General features: G+C 38.4%; 1 protein-coding gene across 1 annotated transcript in view; it reads left to right on the forward strand.

The window, feature by feature from the left end:
* The first annotated feature begins 338 nt into the window (after window positions 1-338).
* The window catches only part of DGKB (diacylglycerol kinase beta), a 703,373-nt gene continuing 688,015 nt past the window's right edge, over window positions 339-15,696 (forward strand). The window contains exon 1 of the mRNA XM_029233668.1: window positions 339-651. The gene's annotated coding sequence lies outside the window, so the exon portion shown is untranslated. The remainder of the gene's footprint in view (window positions 652-15,696) is intronic.

The raw sequence follows: 15,696 nt of genomic DNA on the forward strand, positions 1-15,696 counted from the left end.
ACACACACACACACACACACACCCAAACACACACACACACACACCCGCACAGATTTCCAATATCAGCGCATCTTGATATCAATCAAGGACTCAAAGACAGGAGAGAAGAGCATTAGTCATGGACAACAGGTATTTCATCTCTGACAAATTCCTCCTGATGCTTGTTGGTTTGGATAACAAAATAATCATTCTTGATACCTAGCTTGAGTGGGAGACTGGAGGTGGCCGCGATAGAGGAGGGGGGAAGTGGGAGGAGTGAGGGGTGGGGAAGGGGACTGCCAAAGCTGACTTTCAGGCTCCGGAAACCTACATCTTTCAGCCTCCGCTGTTTTTGAGTTGCAAATTGTCAGGAACCGGGGGATTGCAGGCAGCCCTTGTGGTTGACTGGAAATCGATTTCCATCTCTCAGACACTAGTTAGAATGCGCTGTGTGTTCTGGAAGGGGGTGGAAGTAAGGAGGAGGAGGTGCTGTGAGCAGAGTTCTTGAAGCTCCACTCCTCTGGGGAAGCCGAGCCGTGAGGGGGACTCCTGACTGAGCGGAGCGTGTGAATTGGAAAGGATCCTGCTAGCTGGCTAGTCCCAGTTCCTCTCCAGAAAAGCAGTTGCTCTGGCTTCAGAGATGTGCCCAGCCTTCGCCTGCATCACACTGCAGTAAGTTCAACTCGACACGGTTGGCAGTTTGAGTGGCTTCTGGGTATGTAGTGCGGGGGAAGGGAAGCTGACAAGAAATGGTGAGGAAAGTTAGAAAAGCAGAGCTTTGAATTCTGCATGAGATATTAAATCGGTTTGTCTCTTTGACTCCTGTCCTAGTTACGGTATAGTCGAGTTACTCTCAGTTATTGGCAGACAGAGACCGCTTGTTGGTTAGGTCTGCAAGAGGCACCCTGTTGTGGTGATTTTCGGCAACAAAACTGGTACATGCATTCTAGATTTAATTACAAGAGTGGGCTTCTGAAAGTTACTAACGGATAGCAGCTTGCATTTTCAACAGAAAATTTGTAAAGAGGTTGGCTTAGATCTTCAAATGCCCAGTTAATTAAGTTTCATTCCAGACTTGTTCCTAACCTGTAAAGAAGCAATCAAACAAAACAAAAGTCTTTGATTTACTTCATTAAATTAAAATAAAATGTGAAGTAGGTCTTTAGATAATTGCTAGGCAACAGTCGAGGCGAGACTGATGTTATGATAAACACTCAAGTACTCTTTAGTGGGTGCAGGATTCCCCCAGTTTCTTACTACTGCAATCATCTCCTCCACTTGCTAAATGGTGCCTTCCTTGTGATTTCTAAGCGGTGGTTTTTTACATAGATGGCTTTATACTTAGAAACAAGCTGCATGATGTTCACTGGCAAAAAGTGAGGCTTAAAAAACTTTTTTAAAAATGACTTCTACTGGTGGCTCAAATTGCAGATAACCAACTTTTAAAAGGAGGTAAAAACAGGTCAGCAAAGGCCAGCCCATTGTAAAGCAAATGACCAAATGAATGTGAATGCAGGCAGAATACTAAAGGTCTTTTTCAGAAAGGAAACTAGAAATAATTAATCTGAAAACGTTGGGGTAATTCTAACCAGGTCCTCTTTTACACTGACTAGATTTTTATAATGGAGAAAAAAACGGGAATCTCTTAAGCAGAAAGAATATGTCACAAAAATACTAGACTTAGCCACAGGATCACTGAAGAAAGTACTATATTACTATAGTTTTCTCCAAGAAATATTAATGGAAAAACAGAGGTTATCTACAACAGAATCCAGGATTTTAAGCTGAACACTTTCATGTGTACTTCCATAAATTCTATAGGTTAAAAGGGTGTCAAAACTTAGGAAACAACTATTGTGAAATGCAAAGTAATCTGAAATTCTCCATAATTAGAAAAGAGGAAACTAAAGGTCAGTCTCCTCCAATTATTTCAGTTTTCAGTTGTGTTAAACTTTTCCTAACCCACCTAATCTTGATTATTTTATTAAAAACATATTCTGAATATAATACGAATTACTTTGCCTACTCATCTTGGGGATCTCCAGATATATTTGTGTTATTATTGAAATATCCAACTTTTTAGAGGTAACCCATTCCACACATGCATAATTTCTTGGTGCAAAAAACTGTCCGTATGACTTAGTAAATCACCAAGTCAGATGTAATCCAGGGGATATATTTGTTATGATAGTGCATGCATGATGGTGGTTAAAATTTTTAGCAAAAAACAAAAAAAAAAAAAAAGAAAAGGAAACATCTATACAAAGACTAAAAGAACATGTTTGGAGTGAGTTTGCAAGCAGTTCCCTGCTACTCTAGAATAAATCATTACCTGAACCTTAAGAATTTAGCTAAAGAGAAGAAAAATCAGGCTGAGAGCCTGATTGGAATTGGTAAGAATTTAGGTTGGATAGGAGTTTGTCAGAATTTCTTTAAAGATAGAAAGGTAGGTTGCATTGAGTTTCGGGAATACCTTTGCTTCATATTTTGGTTGTCCTGCTGGTAAACAAACCTCATGTTATATCTGAGGAGAAGATTTCCAAAACCATTTTTGAAATAAGTAATTATTTTAAAGTTTAAAACATTGGTAAGTTTTGCTGGAACAGTGTCTGAACTAGACGAGTATCCTGTGACTCATGCTTTTCCTTGCACACTTGAAAGAAGGAAGACTTGTGGCCAGACAAGCCAGACAAAGATCAGCTGGTCCCTCCGTCTAATTCTGCCTACCAATCATGACTGTGATGTTGATACATAAGCTTGAAATGACATTTTAAGAATATCATTTCCTGGCTGCTTATTTTCCTGGCTACAGGAACAGAACTGGAACAGAACTGTGCTTACGTATGCTTGATACTCTTGCATTCTTCTCTTAAGCGTAATACCTTTAGCTTAGAAGCATCTGTCTGCAGGAAGCTCTAGATAAGCTATTGAAGAAAACGTCTTCCTATTGCCCCTCTCCTATCTATGGCATTTTCTTTCTCTTGTAAAACACCAACCTAAAATATGACCTCAAGTAAGAATCCCATACGCCTGTTCACCCTTAGTTATTTTATTTATCTATCTATCTTTATTTATTTATTTATTTTTGGCTGCGTTGGGTCTTCATTGCTGTGCATGGGCTTTCTCTAGTTGCAGCGAGTGGTGGCTACTCTTTGTTGCAGAGCACGGGCTCTAGGTGTGCGGGCTTCAGTAGTTGGGCTACGTGGGCTCAGTAGTTGTGGCTCGCGGGCTCTAGAGCACAGGCTCAGTAGTTGTGGCACACAGGCTTAGTTGCTCTGTGGCCTGTGGGTTCTTCCCGGACCAGGGCTCGAACCTGTGTCCACTCTGTTGGCAGGCAGATTCTTAACCACTGCGCCACCAGGGCAGTCCCCACCCTTAGGTATTGACTGGTTACCACTGCAACTCCTTGATAACTCCTTGGATTATTTGCATGTATGATTTTCTCACCACGCAATGCATGACTAGTTCCTAGTTACTGTGAGTGCACAAATGCCAGGCCCTAGGTTAAGCACTTTGTTTTTTAATTGAAATGTAGTTCATTTACAATATTAGTTTCAGGTGTACAACATAGTGGTTCAATATTCCTATGATTACATTCCATTTAAAGTTATAAAATACTGGCTATACTCCCTGGACTGTATATTACATCCTTGTATTTTATTTATTTTAAACGTAGTAGTTTGTATCTTCCCCTGTCTTGCCCCTCCCAAGGTTAAGCACTTTAAATATGTCTTCTCATTTATGGGATAAAAGCTACAGGAGGGAGATGGCATGCTCTCCCATTTATAAGAAATTCAACCCCAGAGGGAACAAGCAAATTACCTAAAACAGCATATTTAGTAAATGGTGGGCTAGGATTAGCCCCCAAGTGTGACTAGCTCTAACTCTTAGTGACTTTGCCACATTGTTTTATTAAGATGGTACTCTACCGTGGATCAAGTGGAATGAGCCTATTGTTTTGCGGATGGCGTGGGTTGAGAGTGCTTGAAAAATTGTATCAGTCAGGAGAGAACTCCCAGCTGTACTGACACCCAAGATTGGATCTACCTACATAGGAGCCTAAATTGACTCTAGATCCAAACGTGGCATACTTTGCAATTCCAATTTCAGTGTTCTGCTGTGGCTTCGTGAACCTTGGCAGTGAAGCTGGGGCGTCTTTGCTGGGACGAAAGATGATGGAGTTATTGTGGGAGTAAAATAAAGAGATCGCATGGCGGGAGGCTGGGACGAGAACTTGTCCAGATTCTGTGTTCCAAGGAACTCTAGGAAACAACCTCTTCGGGCTATGTGTGGGGTGGAGATTTTTAAAAACACACATGAAGCAGAGACTCAGAATATCTCCTTATATATGTCTGATTATAAAAATTAGATTAGCTTGTTTTCAGATAATCTCCTTTGTGTGTGTGTGTGTGTGTGTGTGTGTGTGTGTGTATGTGTGTGTTTAGGAGGAGAAATGATGATTCAAAGGAAAGTAGGGAGAAAGGCCAGATGATGACTGAAGAGGTAAAACAGTGCTTGGAAATATTACTGGTTCTTGCATAATCACTTTCTGAAAATTTGCCAGGAAATGAAAGGCCATCTTTAAGTGGTGAGGATAAAAACAAAATAGTTCATTTAGGTAAAATTCGAGTGTTAAGGAGAATAGCGTGAATACTGTCATTTGTCATCTTATCACAGAAGACAAATACTAACAAGGAATAAAATGAAAATGTTATGGGCATAAGCCAAACAATATTTTAAGATTGGTCTTTCTCAGCATGCTAAATTTAAACAGATGAAATTCTTTTTCAAGTATTATCTGAGTCAACAGTTGGAAATGAAGAATTTGCCTTTTAGCAGGGAGTCTGTATTGCATTGTAAATTTGAAACAGTGTCCTTGACTCAGTTATTTCATATTGGCAATATGCCAATCACTACAGATCAAGGAGCACAAAAGCTCTCATCTTCAAAATCAAAGTATACTTATACTTTTGTACATGCTCCATAAGGAAAGTTGATGCTACTGAGCTATTATTGTCATAGATCTAGACGGTGATGGGGCTTTGCACATACATTCACATTGTCAGCCCTGATTCTTTCTCTTTACCCTTGTCATTTGTGACACTGCAGGTCGAGGTTAGAAGTAGTTAGTTTCAAGCGTTGGTTTTTGAATGTGGTGCTTTGGCTCTCTTGCCCTCATAGTTTAAAAATAATGATAGTAACTTTTATTGTGTGCTTACTACATGCCAGTTGCTTGTATAAGCATCTTGGGCATATAATCTTGAAAACACTCTTATGTGATAATCCTATTATCATCATTATTTCCATTTTATAAGAGAGAAAACTGAGGCGTAAGAGGGTTAAAGGACTTACCACCCACAGTTAGAAATTAGAATTGAGCTGGGACGTGAACCAGGCAGTCTGGCCCTAGAGCCCATGCTTTTAACCAAAAGGCTCCAAGTCTACTCTTAACTATCACTGGCTTGTTATGTAATTTGGAAATATGCTACGGTGCAAGCTATTTGTTCACCTCTTTTGTCTCTGCTTACACCTATCTCTGTCTATAACTTCTTTCTGGACACCCAGATCCCTCTGCCCTCAGTCTGTTAGGTTTTACCTGATTATACATCTATACCCCTTAAGTTTCTGCTCTAGCATCATGACCTTCTTGAATTCTATTTGTATTCTACCACTGGCCCAACTGTCCTTCTCTGTGGTTCCACTGAACTGTGTGCTTGACTTTAAAATTGAATATGCCGCAGAAGGTTGAAACAATCTTATCTACACTGAGGAAGGGAACAAAATCTTTTTTTTTATCTCTGGGACTTCAGTGCTGAGCCTAGTGTCTAATACATTATTAGAGTTCAGTAAACACTTCTTTTATAAACAATTCAAAGCTCTAATTCAATTCTCTGAAGAAATAAGGAGTTCCACTTTCACAGGCTTTATTACCCCCAAAAAAGACTAGAGAATGGTCTTTCAAATGCAAGTTACAAGGTCTGAGCCACATAGTATATTTTAATACGTTGAACTCATAATTAGTATAAAATTACTCAAAAGACATTTATCACCCTCTCTGGTATTGCATATCTAGAGTTTAGGAGATAACGTTTTAGAATATGACAGATGGCATACTTACTTCCAAATCATAATATTGAAACTTTTAGTGATATCTAATTTCTGGTACCAATGTATCTTTAAGGGGGAAAAACAAATATTAGCATAAATTGTTCATTAAAGATGTTTTGCTCTGTGGGACAATAAAGTTGTGAAACGGTGCTTTTTATAAATTGTTTCCTGAACTCTTATTTCTTTTGAGGAAAAGTCCTGAGAGTTTGATTCAGTCATAGCTGAAAAATACTGAGTCATATCAGTGAGCAGACATTAGAAACTTGACTACCACTAGAGAAAAATGAAGAAATGGTGGGAAAAATCAATCCCCATTTCCCCTCCCCCAAAAGAACCTTTTTCCGTTTATGGGATAATTTGGGTTTTACTTATTAATGACTTTGTAAATTTCTTTCAGTAAGTATTCAAGTATTATAACAATGCGACTGGATAGACGTCATGTAAGGTTTTCCAAAATACAATATTTTTATTAAAGGTGTCATCTTAGGTCAAATAATTCTATTTTAGTCTCTTTCCAATCCACGTGAATTAGTTATGAAATATGAAATTATAACCAGGAAAAGGACAGATGGAAGGAAAAGTGTGGTAGCTATTTAAAATCTCTTTGAAATTCCATCAACAGACTAATCTCAGGATGAGGTTACCCCAGTGAGGTAGCTAGGCCTTCTTTTGTAATGTAAGTACAATTACATTTAAAGAATCTCAGCTTGTATCATGTTTTTTTTTTTAATTTTTTAAAAAAATTTATTTATTTTTGGCTGTGTTGGGTCTTCGTTTCTGTGCGAGGGCTTTCTCTAGTTGCGGTGAGCAGGGGCCACTCTTCATCGCGGTGCGCGGGCCTCTCACTGTCGCGGCCTATCTTGTTGTGGAGCCCAGGCTCCGGACGTGCAGGCTCAGTAGTTGTGGCTCATGGGCCCAGCTGCTCCGCGGCATGTGGGATCTTCCCGGACAGGGGCACAAACCCGTGTCCCCTGCATTGGCAGGCAGATCCTCAACCACTGCGCCACCAGGGAAGCCCTTGTACCATGTTTTGATGATTCATGATGAAGGTGTGGAGAAATTGACTCCGTGTATAATTTCTCAGTACGCAAAGATGCTCATTTGAATTTCATCATTCCGTTCTTACACACTGTGATATAGGGTTTAAACTTATTTTTTGTGTTCAGATTGCCTGGCCTCAAATCTTTACTACTTGTATGACCTTGAGCAAGTTTTACTTAAATTCTATGCTTTAGAGTTCTCTTTGAAAAGCAGGGAGAAATGAAAATGATACCCATTTCGTAGAATTACATGATTTAATCATGTAAGGGGCTGAGAACAGAAGGGACGTAATAAATAAGCAAAAGTATTAGCTATTTATTTATTTTAAAAATTTATTTATTTATTTATTTATGGCTGCATTGGGTCTTTGTTGCTGCGCGTGGGCCTTCTCTAGTTACGGCGAGCGGGGGCTACTCTTCCTTGCCGTGCGTGGGCTCCTCATTAAGGTGGCTTTTCTTTGTTGCGGAGCACCAGCTCTAGGCACATGGGCTTCAGTACTTGCGGCGTGTGGGCTCAGTAGTTGTGGCTCGCGGGCTCTAGAGCGCAGGGTCAGTAGTTGGGACACACGGGCTTAGTTGCTCCACAGCATGTGGAATCTTCCTGGACCAGGGATTGAACCTGTGTCCCCTGCATTGGCAGGTGGATTCTTAACCAGTGTGCCACCAGGGAAGTCCCATTAGCTATTTATGGTTTCCTGTTAATTTGGGATATTGCCTCAGGTAAAGAAGGAAGTATCAATAGCAGAGAAAATGTACTAAATGAAATCTAAATCTATAAGTAGTTTTCGTTTTAGTTTTATATTAATAAAAATGTGACTCATAAAATCTATTAAATGTTACAATAAACACCCTCTATATAGTGTCTTCTTTACTTACTCTTTTGCCCAAAAGCGTTTTATTGAATTACAAAAGAATGATAACAGTTAACAGAGAATAATTAGATAACACATGAAAACACCCCTCAGGAGAGTGGCTGGCACACAATCAACCTTGAGAAATTTAAATTCCCCTCCTCTTAAATGAAAAGCCTCTTATTATGGGTTTAGTTTTCTTCCTCTTCTTAAAATTTGGTCACAGCTATCATTCATTTAAGGTACAAAATGATCTTCTGTTTTCATCTATATTGACTACTCTGCTGTTTGTACCCAGTCAGACTGGGAAAATGTGACCTCTTCTGTGAGGACATTTATTACTACCTAGGTCAGCTCCTTTTGAATTATATGAACTGGAAAGGAGGAAGAAACAGAGGTGCTGTGGAGAAGCATTGCAGGATCCTTGCCCTGAAAACAGACTTCAAGCACAAAAGATGAGTTTGTAGTTTATTCAGCAACTTGTTTTGCTGAGACAGAGGATGTAAGGAAATGTTCTTCCTGAGCTTTTGACCAAGGAATCCCTTTGCTGATTCCTTAATGAAAAGAAATAAGAGCTGGAGAATTCTCACTTGCCTGCCTCTCCTAGTGTGTGTTTTAGAGATTGCAAGCAACCCTCAGCTACTTCTGGGAAATTTAAGGTTCAGTAGGCATAGTTATTAAAAGCATCACCTTAAGAAACAGAACTACTAACACCATGACACTGTATTCTGTTTCATCCCTCAGTCATGGATGGGCTAGTGTTATTGTCAGGCATGGTGCCAGGCTCAGGGAAGGAAGAGTGAAATAACAGGCAAGTTCCTACAGTACTGAACTCACATCAGTGAAAGAGAAATACACAGAAGCAAACATACTAAACAAGGAAGCAAGAACATGATTTGTTGTTGTTGTTGTAGTAGTAAGTGCTATGAAAGAAACAAAAAGCTGAAATAGAGAACAAAGGTCCTGTTTACTGGAGGACAGACTGGTTTCAAGACTCATAGGAACTACTCCCCCCAGCCATGCTTTTATTCATTATAGAGCAGGTTTCTGGTGTTGACAGTGAGTAGAAGGGGATTATACCCATGAAGTAATCCTTAAAACCAAGACAGATGAACTCATGGTGAATCAGAATTTCAGAATTACTGAGCAAAACATTTTCATTCAGTCAAAAACATGACTCCCACATTGCTTTTCCCTTTACCTTTATGTTACAGGACTATTCAGCTTGTGGCAGCTTTAAAAGATTAGAAAAATGCAAGTACTTAATGTTGCTTAGTAACTTCTCTTGCCTGTCATTTTGGGCTGCACATAAACAACTGTAACTTCCCCACACTTGTCCCAAATTACTAGGATCGGGAAAGAGCACACAAGCTGATGAGTCACTTTGCTATCCTGTTGTTCTTAATAAGAGTTCTGATTACCAGGATGGGTTCTTTACTGTTATATAATGTTATCTGCCACACCATGTGTCAGAACTTTCTGTTTGGCAAGTAGAGGTTCCTTCCCTGTCACACATTGAAGAAAGCATAGCAGAAAAGTCATTCAGAGGAGGACTGTTGTTTTGTTTTGGGTCCTTGGTTTTAAATGTACTCTATCCAAACTGTATTAGACAATATTTTGTGGGAGTAAAGTGGTAAGTTGTTTGAGCTTCAAGTGGGGATTGTGTCTTGGAGCTATTAGTGCTTCTATCATTCAAGCTACCTGGATAAGTGCCTGGTGGCACATTTGGTTTTTAGGTTAACAATATTATTTTTATAAGAGCAGTTTCAAAAAATATATAAAATAATGGTTTCAGTGTGGCTCTAATAATTTTTCTATTTTATATGGTTAAATTCTTGAAATTAATAACTTTGTAAAAAAAGAAAACAATAAGAAGGAAGATCCCACATGCCGCGGAGCAGCTAAGCCCGTGCGCCACAACTACTGAGCCTGCGCTCTAGAGCCTGTGAGCCACAACTACTGAGCCCACATGCTACAACTACTGAAGCCCTTGTGCCTAGAGCCTGTGCTCTGCAACAAGGGAAGCCACTGCAATGAGAAGCCTGTGCACTGCAATGAAGGGTAGCCCCCCGCTCACCACAACTAGAGAAAGCCCGCGAGCAGCAACGAAGACCCAACTCAGCCAAAAAAATAATAAAATAAAATTTAAAAATAAATAAATAAAAGGTGAGTCAGAGCTATATTGAAGGAATTAGCACCTGTGTCTTACCATTGAGGAGCATCCTGGGTAAAGAGAATGTGCCATACCCTCTGGTTCTTTAACATCTGTTTTGCCGATCCTAATAAGTTAAAATCCAAACTATCGCAAGACATGAGGAAAAAATGTTTGAGGAATACTAATATGTGTTTTAAAAGAAGAAAAGGGGAAGAAATCTTTCCTTATGTAAACATTAAAGTTAAGTAGTTTTCTATATTAAGGACTTCTTATAGTTCTTCAGATGCAAGTGTGTGTTAGACTCCCTAGGAGTGGGATTTAGTACAAGCTTCCCTGACCTTATTTAATTATAGAATCTCTCCTTCTGGGAGCATCTATTATCTTTGAAAACCCCAGAACACAATTTGTTGTTCGTTGTTGGCATTCAGTTATTCATTTAAAAAATTTCAAGCATCTAGCATACCTCAGATTAGTAAGTTCTGGGAAGAAAATTATAAATAGAATGTGGCCCTAACATTAAGTAACTCCTGAAGTAACTCCTGAAGTGGGCATTGGAGGAAGACACATAGATATAGAAGTTATAACACAGTGGGCTACGTGCAGCAATAAAAGTAGGTGCAGAGGATTACATGTAAGATTGCTATAGGAGATGAGGAAATAAGAGACAAAAATTAATCACAGATAATTTAGAATTTGAGTTGGATCTTGAGGGAAATTTGGAATTTATCAAAAATAAGGACAATAAAAGCATTTACAAAGATATATTTAGAGAGCATTATTCTTTTACCCTCTTGTGGAAACCAGTACTCCTTTCATTCATCCAGCATAACTCTTGAGTGAACAGTTGGCTACATTAATAAAGAGATGAGGGCAGCAAACAGGGAAAGAGATGTATAAATTTTGTGATACAGATGATAATCCATTCCTTTGGAATAGATAAGAATCTGAAAAATAATGTAGAATGAGAAAGAAGATAATTTTAGGGATGAATCTTGATGAATTCTAGTATTTCAGAGTGTATTAAAGTAGATGGGATTGTGAAGGAGGAAAATGAATTGTCACAGAGGAGGAAAACAATAACAGATTTGTGGTATATCAAAGACCAGAGAAAAACCTCCCATAAGAAAGACAAATTAATCATCACTGCCAGGTATAGCTGAGAGGTTAATTAAGATGGGGAATGAAAAAAAAAAATCCTTGGATTTGAACACAGAGAGATCATTGCTGATCTTAGCTAATGATGTGATTGGGGTGAAACCCCAATGAAAATGTTTTAAGGATTGAGTAGGAGCTCAGGAAATGGCGAGAGTGACCCATTCAAAAAATCTGTCTATGAAACTGTTGAAAAAAGATAGAGCTGGTTCTGGAGAATAATAGAATTTTGAGGGAACTTTTTCTCTCATAAAGTGGGAGCTTTTTGAGCACGTTTAAATATGTATGAGAAGTTGAGATCATTAAAAATACAGAAGCTAAAAGGGAATGTTTGATGGATACTACAGAATGTGGAATTAAATTGGTTTAAAGACATAAGGGATATGAGTTGACTTTGACCAGGAGTAACACTCTCTGTAAAGAAAGAGGAAAGGAAGGAGAAAAAGAGCAATCTGAATACGTGTGCGTGTTCTGTAGTGCTAAATTGAGGATATTTCTGGAATTTAAATTTGCTTTATAAAATTTGTACAAAGTGGAGAAAGTTTGAAGTTTTTGGATAGTGTTGGAGGATTTACTGACCAGAGACATCTACTAGAATCTGGATAATATTGGGGGGCTATTTGAGTTATGAATTTACAATGATAAAAATTTACCTCAATGTGTGACTCCCTTCAGCAGTTCAGGATATGTCATAAGAAAACAGTTTATCCAAGATACATTGTTTTATTTGCTTTGCCTTTTATCAGTATATCATCATCACCTACCCTCTTTAGTATCATCTGTCATCTTCTTTATTACTCTTTCAAATTTAGAAATCTGGATGACACTTTTTCTTTATATCCCCTGTCTTGATTATGATTGATTAAAGTATATAGGTTGACAAGTCAATTAATACCCTACAGAAATTCCTTAACCACCTTACCTTCTTAGACATTTCACTCTATTCCGTGTTAACCACTGGACAGTGACTCCATTCCTGATATGGAATGATATTACCTGAAACTTATCATCTTTGAAATGATGAATCATGAAACAATCATCACCTCATTCTCTCTACCTCCCACCAGTCTCCAGTACCTTGACCTACCTTGTTCTCTTCCAGTGATTCTTTTCTCATTTACCCTTGCTGTACTATCCAGGCAAGACCTAGTATACAACTTAAATAACTCTTTTGCCCAAGTCTTTATTCCTTTGTATTCTTTTCTTTCCTTACCTTTTCTCGACTGAGCATTCTGGCTTTGCTTTTTCACTTGGGGTATTGAATGCTATTGAAAATCACAAAACCATGAAAGCTAGTGTCATAATAAATTTGTGATCTCCCATCTTAGTCTGACTTTGGTAATTCTGAGTTCCCATGTTTAATTTCCCTTGCCATTCTCCACAGCAGCCTTTGCATAAAGCCCTGCCACACATGTACTTTATATTTCCTTAAGAAAAGAAGTGCTTGAGTATCTGTAACCTTTTCCTCTTTGTGTCATTTATTTTTTTTTTTGTATTGACATTTAAATATTTTAATTAAATTTGGTTTTAATGTAAAAAATATTAATATCCACAATTACTTCAACCCTCTCTCCCACTGCCACCCACCTTCTCTGTACCCTTGCTTTTAGACAAAGCTCCATGACATGGCCCCTCTTTATCTCTTCAGTAATGTCTATCGCCACTCTATCCTCTTCCAATCCAGTGTTCCTTTGACATTAAGCTGCTTAAAATACCCTTTCTGTCAGTGCTCCTTTCTCACCTTGCTTGTGTTCCACTGTGTCTTGGGTTCTTTATTTTCTCAGGGCTTAGAACAGTAGCTGGTACAAAACAGGTACCTAAAAAAAACCACTGAATAAATAAGTGAACTTTGAAAATGCCTCTTTTTTGAGTAGGGCCAATGAGTTAACTTGTAAAGCATCTCTCTGGGTCAGTGTTTTTATTCTTGATTCTCTGAAAGCTACTCTTTCTTACCTCCTCTCTGCCTTTTTTCAGTATGGTTCTTACTAATTCTGAACAACTGTCTGTGCTTCAGCGTATGTTTTCCCCTTGATACATAATAATAATAAATATGTTTGCTCATTCTGGAGATGATAATCACGTGATTCTGTTTTGAGAGAATGAGATTATTTTTAATTTGACCAAGTGTAGTAATTAGAGCTTTATTTCTCCAAGTTTAGCAGCTTATGTTAGATTTAGGCATTTGTTTTATTTGTGACACATTCTGTGGATTGATTATTGGCATTCAGTTGTGAAACTGCATATAAAGAAGTAAAAGGATCAGGGTTGTTTTTAGTATTTGACAAGAACAAGCACGGAGACTTTGAGGGCTTATAGGAAGTAAACAGAAAGCTAAGAGGTCACATATGTGGAGAAAATAGAAAATACCCTAGTCTGTTTTCCCCGGTGCTTAGTCACTTTCTCAGAGCCTCATTTAAATGATGATGTGCCAATGACAGAAAGAAAATATTTTTCTTAGCCACATGAAATACTTATTATAAGAAATGTGGGAAAATTCTTATAGAAATCTTTCCTTGTGATTTCTAGGCACAATTTATGAGTGAGTGGTCACTTGTTCAGATTCTTGCTTTCCCATAACCCTGTCCACCCTCCGTTCTTTCCGTAGAAGCAGATATCAACTAAGAAGATACATGAAGGCATTTTTGGGGGGAAACAGTATTCATGTCAACTTTAACTTTAAGTGGATTTATCCATAGCGGTACACTAGTCTACTTTGCAAGTGTGGATTTCTCACTTATGTGTAGCTTCAGAAATCATAGACTGAGGTTGTCCCTGAAAAGACTTTTGAATTTCTAGTAGTTCTCTTCTGTGTACTTTTACCTAAGCAATATAAATAAATAAGGTTAGCTGTGACCTAAAAAAAGTACAGTTAGTCATTTTGCTTAGAACACAATATAGTATGTGCCCTCATTAATTTTATTTGTGGGATTTGAAAAAGTGTAACTTTCCAAGGAAGTGAAAGCTGTGTGGAAAGAGAAGCCTTTCAACCTGGGACACTATTAGATTTTAGGATTAGGTAAATTCTCATAAGCTGATACATCGTTAATGCATATGCTAGATTTTTTTCTCTTTTTTATTGGATTTATACATCACTGAAAGAGGTTAATGTATTTCTGTATAATATTTATTCTAGGCAAAACAGGAAAAAAAATGAAAAACTAATTTTCAGTTTTGAACAATGAATTCCTTCTTAGGCCTGAGTTGAAGGTGGTAGAGGTCGTAGAGGTCAAGGTTCCCTCTGTCTTACTTGTCCAGATTCTGCTCATTCCACCGTTTTTGTTTTTGTCGGTTGGGGGTGGGATTTTATTTTCTTATTTTAAGAGTCTTTTTCTTTCACTTTCCACTTTATATTGCCAAGGGATTAATTACAAACTATCCATTGATGCCTCTGAAGACTTGTTCTTTCTTATACACTGAGCAAAATGGTGGTGGTCTGTTACTGCCCAAGGAATGTTCATTGCCTGTTAGCTAATATGCAATTCTGTTTCTTAAACTGAGTACCGATTTGTGAGATGAGCTTCCTTTCCTCTCCCATCTGTTTTGGGGCTGGAGGCGATTTTCCAAGTGGAGTTTGTGGTAGGCTAGAGCCAGACCTGCTGAACTTTACGTTTGGTTGGCCTGATGAAGCACCAGAAAGAGAAGATAGAAGTATCTATCTGTGGTGCAGCAAGAATGCCACTAAAACGAAGAGGGCTGGCATTTTAGTGTTGACATGGGCCCCCTACCCAGATGGTGATAAAAGACCCAAATCCCAGGTCCTGCACTGTGTTAACTGGGAGGATTCCGCCCTCTGCATGGCATTCTGGTAGTATTGAACTTTGACTGCCCTTGTGTGGAATAACACAAAGCCTCAGGGAGCATTTACTTACCTGCATTCTTAATCCTGTGTTTATTCTCTGCAAGGATTATTTGCTAGTGTAATTGTAAATAGAAGTGAAAGCCAAATGTAGCTGAGTCGTGGTGCTAATTCTTGCCAATGCTAGAATCTGAACCAGATTTTTTTCTTTTGACCAGATAAGAGTCAGTGATACAAAAGATCTTCACTGAGCTAGACATAGATTCCTTGACACTTCCTGTATAACATCAGCACTTCCTGGCGCTTGCTGTTCCATGGTATTCCTCTTTATCCATATCATACCCCCTAGAGTGCAAGCTATATAGTCTTGTTAAATGTTACAGAAATCATTAAGTTTAAAAAAATTCTGACAAGCCAGTAGACAGTTACCAGCCCTTATTTACTTATACTTCCTAATTTCAGTATTTAAATAAGAGGGCTCAAACACTACCTACATGCAGCCAACTTTGAAACTTAACTTTACAGCAGCGTTCTGCATTCTAAGCAATGACCTAATTCCTAACTTTCAGATGCATGGCTCTTTATTCACACAAAGATAAAAATGAAGATGGTCAG

Source organism: Monodon monoceros, unplaced genomic scaffold (genome assembly GCF_005190385.1).
Source record: "Monodon monoceros isolate NGI ecotype Baffin Bay Population unplaced genomic scaffold, NGI_Narwhal_1 Super_Scaffold_2, whole genome shotgun sequence".
In the NCBI taxonomy this organism is placed as follows: Eukaryota; Metazoa; Chordata; class Mammalia; order Artiodactyla; family Monodontidae; genus Monodon; species Monodon monoceros.